This window comes from Manduca sexta, chromosome 5 (genome assembly GCF_014839805.1).
Source record: "Manduca sexta isolate Smith_Timp_Sample1 chromosome 5, JHU_Msex_v1.0, whole genome shotgun sequence".
Taxonomy (NCBI): domain Eukaryota; kingdom Metazoa; phylum Arthropoda; class Insecta; order Lepidoptera; family Sphingidae; genus Manduca; species Manduca sexta.
The window spans coordinates 3,791,448-3,802,327 of NC_051119.1; the positions used below are offsets into that span (position 1 = coordinate 3,791,448).

Consider the following 10,880-nt stretch of genomic DNA (forward strand, 5'->3'; position numbering starts at 1 on the left):
ATTATACAGTATTGATTCTTAACTATCGTATTACTAATACTGAATTTATAAACAGAAATGGTAAAACCATTGCTGATAAGTGACTGGACAATAGACCAGCGCGATAGACTAAGGACCAAACTCTCAGTAACAGAAAAGACCTTACGAATAGGCCCCAATACTCATGCTGTTAATGAGAAGAATCCATGAGACTATATTTCTTGAATTTCCTGATTATCCCATCCCTTATTTGGCAAACGAAGCACGCATCTACTACCAAAGGGGCAAATACCTTTGCCGACCCTTTCTTGTTTTCATTTAATCGTCTCTTTGTTTTTATAAGGAATCGATGGCGCGTCCTTACATATTATAAAACAAGGTCTCCCAGCGTCTGTCTGAACACGATATACTCAAAACTACCTAACAGATTTCGATGAAATTTGCTATGGATATAGTTTGAGACCCTGGAAAGAATAAAAGATTCTTTTCACCCCGGTAAAGCTCTTTAACGTGACGAAGAAGGAAGTAAAAGCTAGTACATAAAATAATATGCCTTTGATTTACTAGATGATAATGCATAGTATAGCGTGATAGCCTAGTTGAGTGTAGAACGGACTGCCAAAACGAATGTCCGCAGGTTCAAATCCCAGGGGCACACACTACACAGGGCTGACTTTTCTAAAAAATCATGTGTGTATTATTTGTGAATTTATCGTTCGCTTTAAGGGTGAAGGAAAACATCGTGAGGTAACCTGCACATCTGAGAAGTTCTCTATAGGAATTTCGAAGGTGTGTGAAGTCTACCAATCCGCACTAGGCCAGCGTGGTGGACTAAGGCCTAATCCCTCTCAGTAATAGAGGAGGCCCGTGCCCAACAGTGGCACAGTATAATACAGGGATGATATTGTAATAAATAGTACTGGTGAGTAGGTAACGTGTCGAATAGCGGACACTGCTCGCCTCCACTCCTTTCATATATAAGTAACCTACAATGTCATCATTCTTAAGAACGCCATTCCTCGATTCGCACATTATATACACAAGTAATGATATTTCTCATCAACTACTCGATACTAAATAACCCCTAATCGAATCATTTGGAAAGATAAAAAAAATACATAGTACTATTAAAGGGTATTTCACTTTTATACTAATATAAATGTCTACCAAAAGCTTATGAATATGTTTAAAAGGCCTCAGATTCGTATATTACTGCGGACGTAAAACAACTATGCCATTAAGGGAGTCCAATTATATCAGGCTTGTATTGTATATAAAAAAGTGGCGTGTGCCCTTGTGTTTTGAACCCGCGAACATTCTTATCGGTAGCACGTTATATATACATATCTCTATATTATATACTTGCATTCAGACACACACCCACACATATTACTACAATCAATATAGTTTAAAGGATTTCTTACAAAATATTATTTAAATCACATATGACCCTTAGTACAGACCAAGCATAGGGCCGTATTAATGGTTACAACTCAGTTTCAGTTTTAATGGATACGCCCTGAAGTGCGATATCATGCATAAAAGAAAATGCAGTACAAGTTTTTCGACATAGGATTTCGTGTCTAACATGCCAAGCCTAATGATAAGTTCTGTAAACATCCATTATATCAGAGGAGACGACGCAGGGGACGTGGAGGTATGATAGGGTTATCACTTCTAAATTAACATTTTGCAGACCTTAACGCAACCTTGTTAATTAGGATATCACACAAATCGCTGCCCCAATTTATGTGACAATTTTCGCACGCATGGCTCGATAAAAAGATCCTTATTCAGGGGACGGCACAGTAATTTTATAGATTAGGGTTGTCATGAGATATTTTAGCTTATGGAAATATTCCGGAAGTGATTTTGGATACATTGTTCAAATATATACTAATGAATTCATGTTTACTTGACTATCATCTACCCACTTAATATATTACTGTTAATGTGAAAGTGGGACAAGTGAATTATTAGAAGACACAACCCTATAAACCTTTACATGTGACAACCCTAAAATTTGCAAATGACGCGGAAACTGCCAAATGATGCCAAAATATGATGATTTTATTTTATGGGAGTTAAATCTTAAATTCAGTGTCAAACATTTTTGTATTAATATTTTCGAAATTTAGTGAAATGTGCGAACACTAGCCGACTAGACCAGATTAGTTGACTGAAACCCTTTCAGTAGAGGAGACACGTGCCCACATGTGGGATAGAATACAGCGCTGGTATTATTATTAATCAGCCTTGACTTGAATGCCTCGGTAGTGCAGTAGTATTTCGGTTCGACAGCAGTGCTGAAATCTCAGGTTTCATCTCCGGCTCGGGCAAAATGATACTGGGTTTTTACTACTCAGTATTCAATCGGAGTCTAGGATTGGGTCCCATATTGCGATAGGATACAACCCCCCCCCCCTCACCTCAGTGACCAAAATATACACGACGGAAATTGGGTGGACGATTTGCGCCTTTGTCTACTTGTGTGTACGTGTATCTGCTATCTTCAATAAACCGTGCGTAAACTATCATCAAAAAGTATAATGAGCAAGTTAAATTTGTTTGTTGTATAATTCCCCACTTTCTGTAATGAAATTACATCTCATGTTTAGAGCTTAACGTGATGCCAGATTACGATCATGAATATTCTATTGACCATTGTTTGATGTCTATTTTATTCGAATGCGTAACATCTGGAACTGCGCCCGATATGGCGAAAGCTCCTATCACATCATGGGACGGAATACACATAGCGAAACTAGTGGTAGTACTTAGTTATGCTCCTGTTTAGATCTTCGCAAGAACTAATATGTATGTCATAGTCTTACGCAATTATACTTCAGAAAATTTAAGGATCTTTCATTTATCGACAAAATTAAAGAGATCTACAACGAATATAGATGTCTTCGTTGGTTTGCTAAAATAGAAAAACTCGAAATAGATTTACTGAAGAGGAAGATTGGAGTAAATGCTCCGACAGTTGATGAACTAAAAGATCTAGTGTCTTTGGTGCTTTTAAATTCTTTCCCTGTGTTTGACGGCAACCGTCCTGTGCCTCCTAACGTTATTTATTTAGGTGCATTACATCTGCAACCTGTTAAGAAACTCCCAAAGGTATTTATTATTTTGCTTCTGTCTACATAAAACACCTATTACCATACATGTAACGCCAAGGAGCTTAAGATGGTTGGTTATCGGCACGGACACACTACGGAAAGAGGTAGCCAGATCGAATGGCCTCTTTTTGGCAGAAAAAAATCTTGAGACATAAGATATTAGGTCTTATTATGTCCAGTAGTTACACTGGTTACAATGTTCTTCAAATCGGAACACAAAAGTGATAACAAACTGCTGCTTGGCGGCAGAAATTGACATTGCGGTGGTACATACCCAGGTCGACTCTCACATATAGGCGACCTACCACAGTAAATATAAATCCAATGTTTGGTATTTAGTGTTTCTTAATTATATTTTTAATAACTGGTTTTAATCTTTTTTATACACCCACTTTTGCTATTTATGTTCCGTCCTATGCTGTTTATAGGGGGCGAACCTATCGCCTTATTGTGACAAAGTATTTTATTTTTGTTCGTTAGGACCTGAAGGAATTCATAGACAACTCAAAACGTGGAGTGGTCTACATTAGTTTTGGATCCAACGTGATACCTTCGTTAATGGACAAGGAATTATTGGATGAGTTTCTGAACGCCTTCGCACGGATACCTTATGATATTTTGTGGAAATTCGATGGAGACAATCTTGAAAATGTCCCGGATAATGTGAGGATATAGAAGTGGTTCCCGCAGAGGGATTTATTAGGTAAGTTAATGTTAACATACGATTCATACTATTACATTTGTATGTCACAAAATACTAAACAATTTTAAAACTTCGAAATGCTTTTACTTAATTTGGCACATTCTACATATCTAATTAGGTACCGACTCTAAATATAATTTGCATATACAGGGTCATTTTGACATTGCGTTATGAAATGAAATGACAAACTTATCTTCTTTAAAATCAATAAGTTACTCGAACCGTAGATGTAAAAAAAAAAAAAAAAAAAAATGTATAAGTTTCGAACGAAATAGTTTTAATGAAAAGTAATTTTAAATTTATACACCGCAATGCTACTAAAATAATTCATCACAGCAGCAACAATACGTTCGAAAATACGCTCACGCACACGCTATATTCGCACGAAACTACAAAATGATAAAAAAATAAGAAAAGTAAAATTGTAAATTTATATGAAAATATTCATGGACGATTATTTGCACAATGTTAGCAGAAGTAAAAACGAGTATTTATTATATTTAGTAACGCAGTGCCAAAATGACCCTATAGCCGCATATAAAGTTAAATTAAAAGTTACTCTATTTAGAATAATAATTATCAATCTTCTGTTCTAGTGCATCCAAACATTAAAGCGTTCGTCACTCAAGGCGGTCTTCAGTCCACCGACGAGGCCATAGATGCTGAAGTACCTTTAGTTGGCATACCGTTCATGGCAGACCAATGGTACAACGTGTACAAGTACACAAAACTTGGTATTGGAGTAGATTTGGATCCATATACTGTAACCGCTGATGATATTGTGAGGGCAGTGGATAGTGTTACTAGAGACGGCAGGTTGGTTTTTACTCTAGTTATTAACCGACTTCAAAAATGGAGGAGTTTCTTAATTCGGCTGTATGTTTTTTTTAAGGATAGATAAGACATACTTATTAATACAAATATATTAGTGGATGTGATCTCTCTCAGTAGTAGAGGAGGCCCGTGCTCAGCAGTGGGCAAGTATATAATACAGGGCTGATATTATTATTATTATTATGTTGAAGGCTAGGCAGATATGAAAGGAGTTGAATAAAAATAAAGTAAAAATTTTAAATAACAAAAGCAAACAAATCTGACATGTGAAATATTTAACTCTGATATCTTTGTGTGATATAATTATGGTTTTCAGGATATAACCGTTATGCCGTGCTGTTATGACGCAGTCCAATAGAACAAAATTAAATTTCATTTTAATTTTTGTAGCAATTGATACAAAAGGTATGTGTGAAACACTTCTAAACTTAAATTCTGTTTCAGTTTCAAACAAAACATGAAGAAGTTGAAGTCTATTATGTACGACACACCGCAGTCGCCGCTCGAGCGCGCCGTGTGGTGGACGGAGTACGTGTTGCGACACAAAGGCGCGCAACACCTCAAGCCACCCGCCGCTAACATGTCCTACACTGAATACTTCATGCTCGACTTCGTATTAACCCTTTTTGGAGTTATCGCCGTAGCATTACTTGCTCTAGGACTTGCATTAAAAAATGTTATAAATTCATTTAAGCCTAATAAGAGTAATAAATCAAAATTAAATTAATTGAAAAGTAGTTTGATTTACCTGAAAATTAGTTCCTTTTACCAGTATCTCAATGTAAGTGAAGATATAGATTTATTAAAATTGTTTCTACGCTTGGTAAAATTTCGGTTTTTACAACTTTATTCTTTGCCGCAGTTGTAATTTACCATGTTTCAATACAAAATCCTTATCGCTTTCGATCTATCTCAAAAATGTATTAATCATACCTAAGTTTTTTTGACATACTTACAAATAAGTTATTTCGATTGATTCATTCTCGAAATCGGATTGAAGATTGAGATTGGGATCGATTCTAAAATGCGATTATTAATTGTACGTAGATACGCAAAAAGGATCCACCCCATAGTATGGTCGAAAATAAGCTGAGTATATCAAATTAGCTTTAATCTATAAGGTCTATATTTTCCATTAGTAAAAATATCTTAATCAAATATGTTAATTTGAACATTTTATTAAAAAAATATAAATGAGAAATTTTTTTAAACGATTTAAACCATTTATTTCTCTACACACACAAAAATACAACAAAAAAGAATATTAAAAGAAAAAAAAACACACACACACAGTTAACAATACTAGGCACACAACGGATTCCTTGCTTGTGTAATAGATGGCATACCAGCTCAGTATACGTGTTAAACAGCACTGATTTTCGACTGCACAAAATACGATTTAAACTTCAATCTGCACTATATGAAAAGTGTTACCCCCTTATTCATAGACGTTTTTTATCTAACGACCGAGTAAGGCTGTGATAACAAGTCTGTTTCTCAGTGCTGACGGCATGGCAGTCTTCGCAGTGCGTAGACGTAGGGCCGTTGTGATTGGCTATAATTGAAATACAACAATAATAACCAATCACAACGGCCCTATGTCTATTTCTCAGTGCCGTTGGGCACTGAGAAACAGGCTTGTTATCACAGCTTTACTCCGTCCTTAGATAAAAAATGTTTATGTATAAGGGGGTTAGTGTTTGGATCCTTTTTACTCATCTACGTCGAATCGGCACTGTCATGATGCCCTCTACAAATATCGGCAAGATAAGGATTCATTTATATCGTTTACATTATTACGGCCGACGTTTCGAATTTTATTATCATTGTTAATAATCCATAGGTGATGATTACAGATATTAATATTTATAGTATACTAGCGACCCGCCCCGGCTTCGCATGGGTGCAATGATGATACTAAATACACTACAGAAAAACTGTGAACGTTGTATATAAAAACATAGCGGACCGCTGTGGCTTCGCACGGGTATAACATATCAAAATAACAGTATTTCTCCACTATTTAATGGATGTTATCTATATATATAAAAATGAATTGCTGTTCGTTAGTCTCGCTAAAACTCGAGAACGGCTGAACGGATTTATCTTATCTTGGTCTTGAATTATTCGTGGAGGTCTAGGGAAGTTTTAAAAGGTGAGAAAAATTCGAATAATTGCCGGGAAAATCCTCAAAACAGCATTTTTCTATTTCCCATACAAACGTTTTCTAAATAAAATGGAGAGTCAATTTGTAATTTATTACCGCTGCATAAAGTTCAAATTCGCGTGCGCGTTGGAGGATCTAATATCGCGTTCTGAAACTCAACAAAAGTGAAAGTGAATCGCGAACGCGACAAAATTGCATAGTCTCAAAATACATAGTACATAAATAGTGGTCGGCTTCGAGAAACTCAATTTTAGCTAACTTCAGTTGTTAATATAATATATAACTCAAAGGTGACTGACAGTGATATATCAAGGAACAGCCCAAACCATTGGACGGATCGGGCTAAGACTTTACATGCATAAAGCTACTATGACGTAGGCATCCCCTAAGAAAGGATTTTGATAAATTCTACCCTTAAGGGGATAAAATAGGGGATGAAAGTTTGTATAAATGTTCTTAGATTTTCGACTGATTGAACTGAAATTATAGATTGGGGATAAAATTAGTTTGAACCTATAAGTACCGGGAAAATATGTAGCAAGACTTTTATCAAACAGTGGAATTTTATCCTGGAAAACACCTTCACGCGGGCGAAGCCGCGAGCAAAAGCTAGTGATACATATAAACCTTCCTCTTGAATCATTCTATCTATTAAAAAAACCACATCAAAATCCGTTGCGTAGTTTTAAAGATTTAAGCATACAACGGGACATAGGGACAGAGAAAGCGACTTTGTTTTATACTATGTAGTGATGATATTGGAACGAATAAGTGCATTATCACATTTTGAATAATCTTTTCTCCGTCATACGGCTGCTCGTGGTTGGGTTGTTTGGTGTCTCCTCGATGCGAGTTGTAAGTAGGGGTAAGGCCCAGCTGTGAGTTTATATAAAGCTTTTTGGGCTGTAGTCCAAGGATAGCTCGAGGATTGAAGGACTTCCGGTCTCCAACAAAGACAGTCGATTTTTAGAATATATTGTTGATGTTGATGTGTCTATCATATTAAATTTTATTATCATATTTTTCTCCTATACTCTATACCTAAATTGTTTTCGAAAATCGTTTCTTGCTAGATGAAAATTATTTGATTAATTAGGTAAACCCCCAAATCATAATTTTTCCAGGGACCTTCTAACTCTTGGTGCGCCGCATGGGCAGAAATTACTTATGTGATAGGTACTTACTGGTGGTAGGTCTCTCATATGTGAGAGTCCACCTGGGTAGGTACCACCGCAATGTATATTTATGCCGCCAACACCAGTGTGTCCCGGTTTGAAGGAAATTATAGCCAACTAGCTTTTGCCCGCGGCTCCGCCCGCATTATAAAGTTTTTCGGGCTAAAGTTTTCCGTTATAAAAGTCACGCTATATATTTTCCCGTGAGCCTATGTTCTTCCCAGGGTCTCAAACCGTCTCCATGCCAAATTTTATCCATTAGGATACTACATTACTACCCAACGTATTAACGTTGGGTAGTTTTTGAGTTTAACACGTTCGGGCAGACCGATGCAGCGGGGGACTTTGTTTTATGATATATTTTTGTAGAACTTTTTAAGAGGAACAATCCCGTCATACATTATTCTTGCATAACTTTAACCGTTTACGTAGCGCACGCAACAGAAGCTCTCAAAACTAATAAATTGTCCCCGTTTTTGCATCATGTTTCATTATTGCTCCGCTCCTATTGGTCATAGCGTGACGATATATAACCTATAGCACTCCAGGAACAAAGGGCTATCCAACACAAAAATATTTTTTCAGTTCGAACCGGTAGTTCCTGAGATTAGCGATTACTGCTCCGCTCCTATTGGGCATAGCGTGATGATATATATAGCCTATAGCATTCCAGGAATAAAGGGCTATCCAACATAAAAAGAATTATTCAGTTCAAACTCCTAGTTTCTGAGATTAGCCATTACTGCTCTGCTCCTATTGGTCATAGCGTGATGATATATAGCCTATAGCACTTCACGAATAAAGGGCTATCCAATACAAAATGATTTTTTAGTTCGAACCGGTAGTTCCTGAGATTAGCCATTACTGCTCTGCTCCTATTGGGTATAGCGTGATGATATATAGCCTATAGCACTCCACGAACAAAAGGCTATCCAACGCAAAAATATTTTTTCAGTTTGGACCGGTAGTTCCTGAGATTAGCCATTACTGCTCCGCTCCTATTGGGTATAGCGTGATGATATATAGCCTATAGCACTCCACGAACATAGGGCTATCCAACGCAAAAAGAATTTTTCAATTTGGACCGATAGTTCCTGAGATTAGCGCGTTCAAACAAACTCTTCAGCTTTATATAATAGTACTAGCTTTTGCTCGCGGCTCCGCCCGCGTTATAAAGTTTTTCAGGCTAAAGTTTTCCGTTATAAAAATAGTAGTTTCCCGGGAGCCTATGTTCTTCCCAGGGTCTCAAACTGTCTCCATACCAAATTTCATCTTAATACGTTAGGTAGTTTTTGAGTTTAACACGTTAAGGCAGACAGATGCAGCGGGGGACTTTTGTTATATTATTTAGAACTTTTTTAAGTGAAACAATCCCGTCATACATCATTGTTGCATAACTTTAACCGTTTACGCAGCGCAGGCAACGGAAGCTCTCAAAACTCATAATTTTCCCCGTTTTTGCAACATGTTTCATTACTGCTCCGCTCCTATTGGTCATAGCATGATGATATATAGCCTATAGCACTCCAGGAACAAAGGGCTATCCAACACAAAAAGATTTTTTCAGTTCAAACCGGTAGTTCCTGAGATTAGCCATTACTGCTCCGCTCCTATTGGTCATAGCGTGATGATATATAGCTTATAGCGATCCACAAATAAAGGGCTATCCAACACAAAACGATTTTTCAGTTGAAACCGGTAGTTCCTGAGATTAGCCATTACTGCTCCGCTCCTATTGGTCATAGCGTGATGATATATAACTTTGAGCACTCCACAAACAAAGGACTATTCAACAAAAAATATTTTTTCAGTTCGAATCGGTAGTTCCTGAGATTAGCCATTACTGCTCCGCTCCTATTGAATATAGCGTGATGATATATAGCCTATAGCTCTCCTCGAACAAAGGGCTATCCAACGCAAAAAAGATTTTTTCAGTTTGGACCGGTAGTTCCTGAGATTAGCCATTACTGCCCCGCTCCTATTGGGTATAGCGTGATGATATATAGCCCATAGCACTCCACGAATAAAGGGCTATCCAACGCAAAAAGAATTTTTCAGTTTGGACCGGTAGGTCCTGAGTTTAGCCATTACTGCCCCGCTCCTATTGGGTATAGCGTGATGATATATAGCCTATAGCACTCCACGAATAAAGGGCTATCCAACGCAAAAAGAATTTTTCAGTTTGGACCGGTAGTTCCTGAGATTAGCCATTACTGCCCCGCTCCTATTGGGTATAGCGTGATGATATAAAGCCTATAGCACTCCACGAATAAAGGGCTATCCAACGCAAAAAGATTTTTTCAGTAGTTTGAGATTAGCCATTACTGCCCCGCTCCTATTGGGTATAGCGTGATGATATATAGCCTATAGCACTCCACGAACAAAGGGCTAATTTTTTCAGTTTGGACCAGTAGTTCCTGAGATTAGCCATTACTGCCCCGCTCCTATTGGGTATAGCGTGATGATATATAGCCTATAGCACTCCACGAACAAAGGGCTATCCAACGTAAAAAGAATTTTTCGGTTTGGACCGGTAGTTCCTGAGATTAGCGCGTTCAAACAAACAAACAAACAAACAAACAAACAAACAAACAAACAAACTCTTCAGCTTTATATAATAGTATAGATAGAGTATAGATGTAACTACTGGACATATTAAGACTCATGTCTCAGAATGGCGAGCGCAGTGGAATACCAAACTGTACTTTATAATTCAAGGTGTCAGATGGTTTTTATACTGTTTATGGGCAGTCGTATCGCTAACCATCAGGCGAACGGCAAGCTCATCTTATCATTCAAAAAAATGAAAAATATAGGGCTCACTTAATTAAAAAAGACATGAAATATATTAAAAGTTCTTGAAATACGTCGGCAGGTTGGTTATTAAATAAATTCAACTG

The 10,880-nt window shown here is 37.2% G+C and overlaps 1 pseudogene; it reads left to right on the forward strand.

Moving 5' to 3' along the window:
• Positions 1–2,528: 2,528 nt before the first annotated feature.
• Positions 2,529–5,365, forward strand: LOC115453631 (annotated as a pseudogene).
• The last annotated feature ends 5,515 nt before the right edge of the window (positions 5,366–10,880 follow it).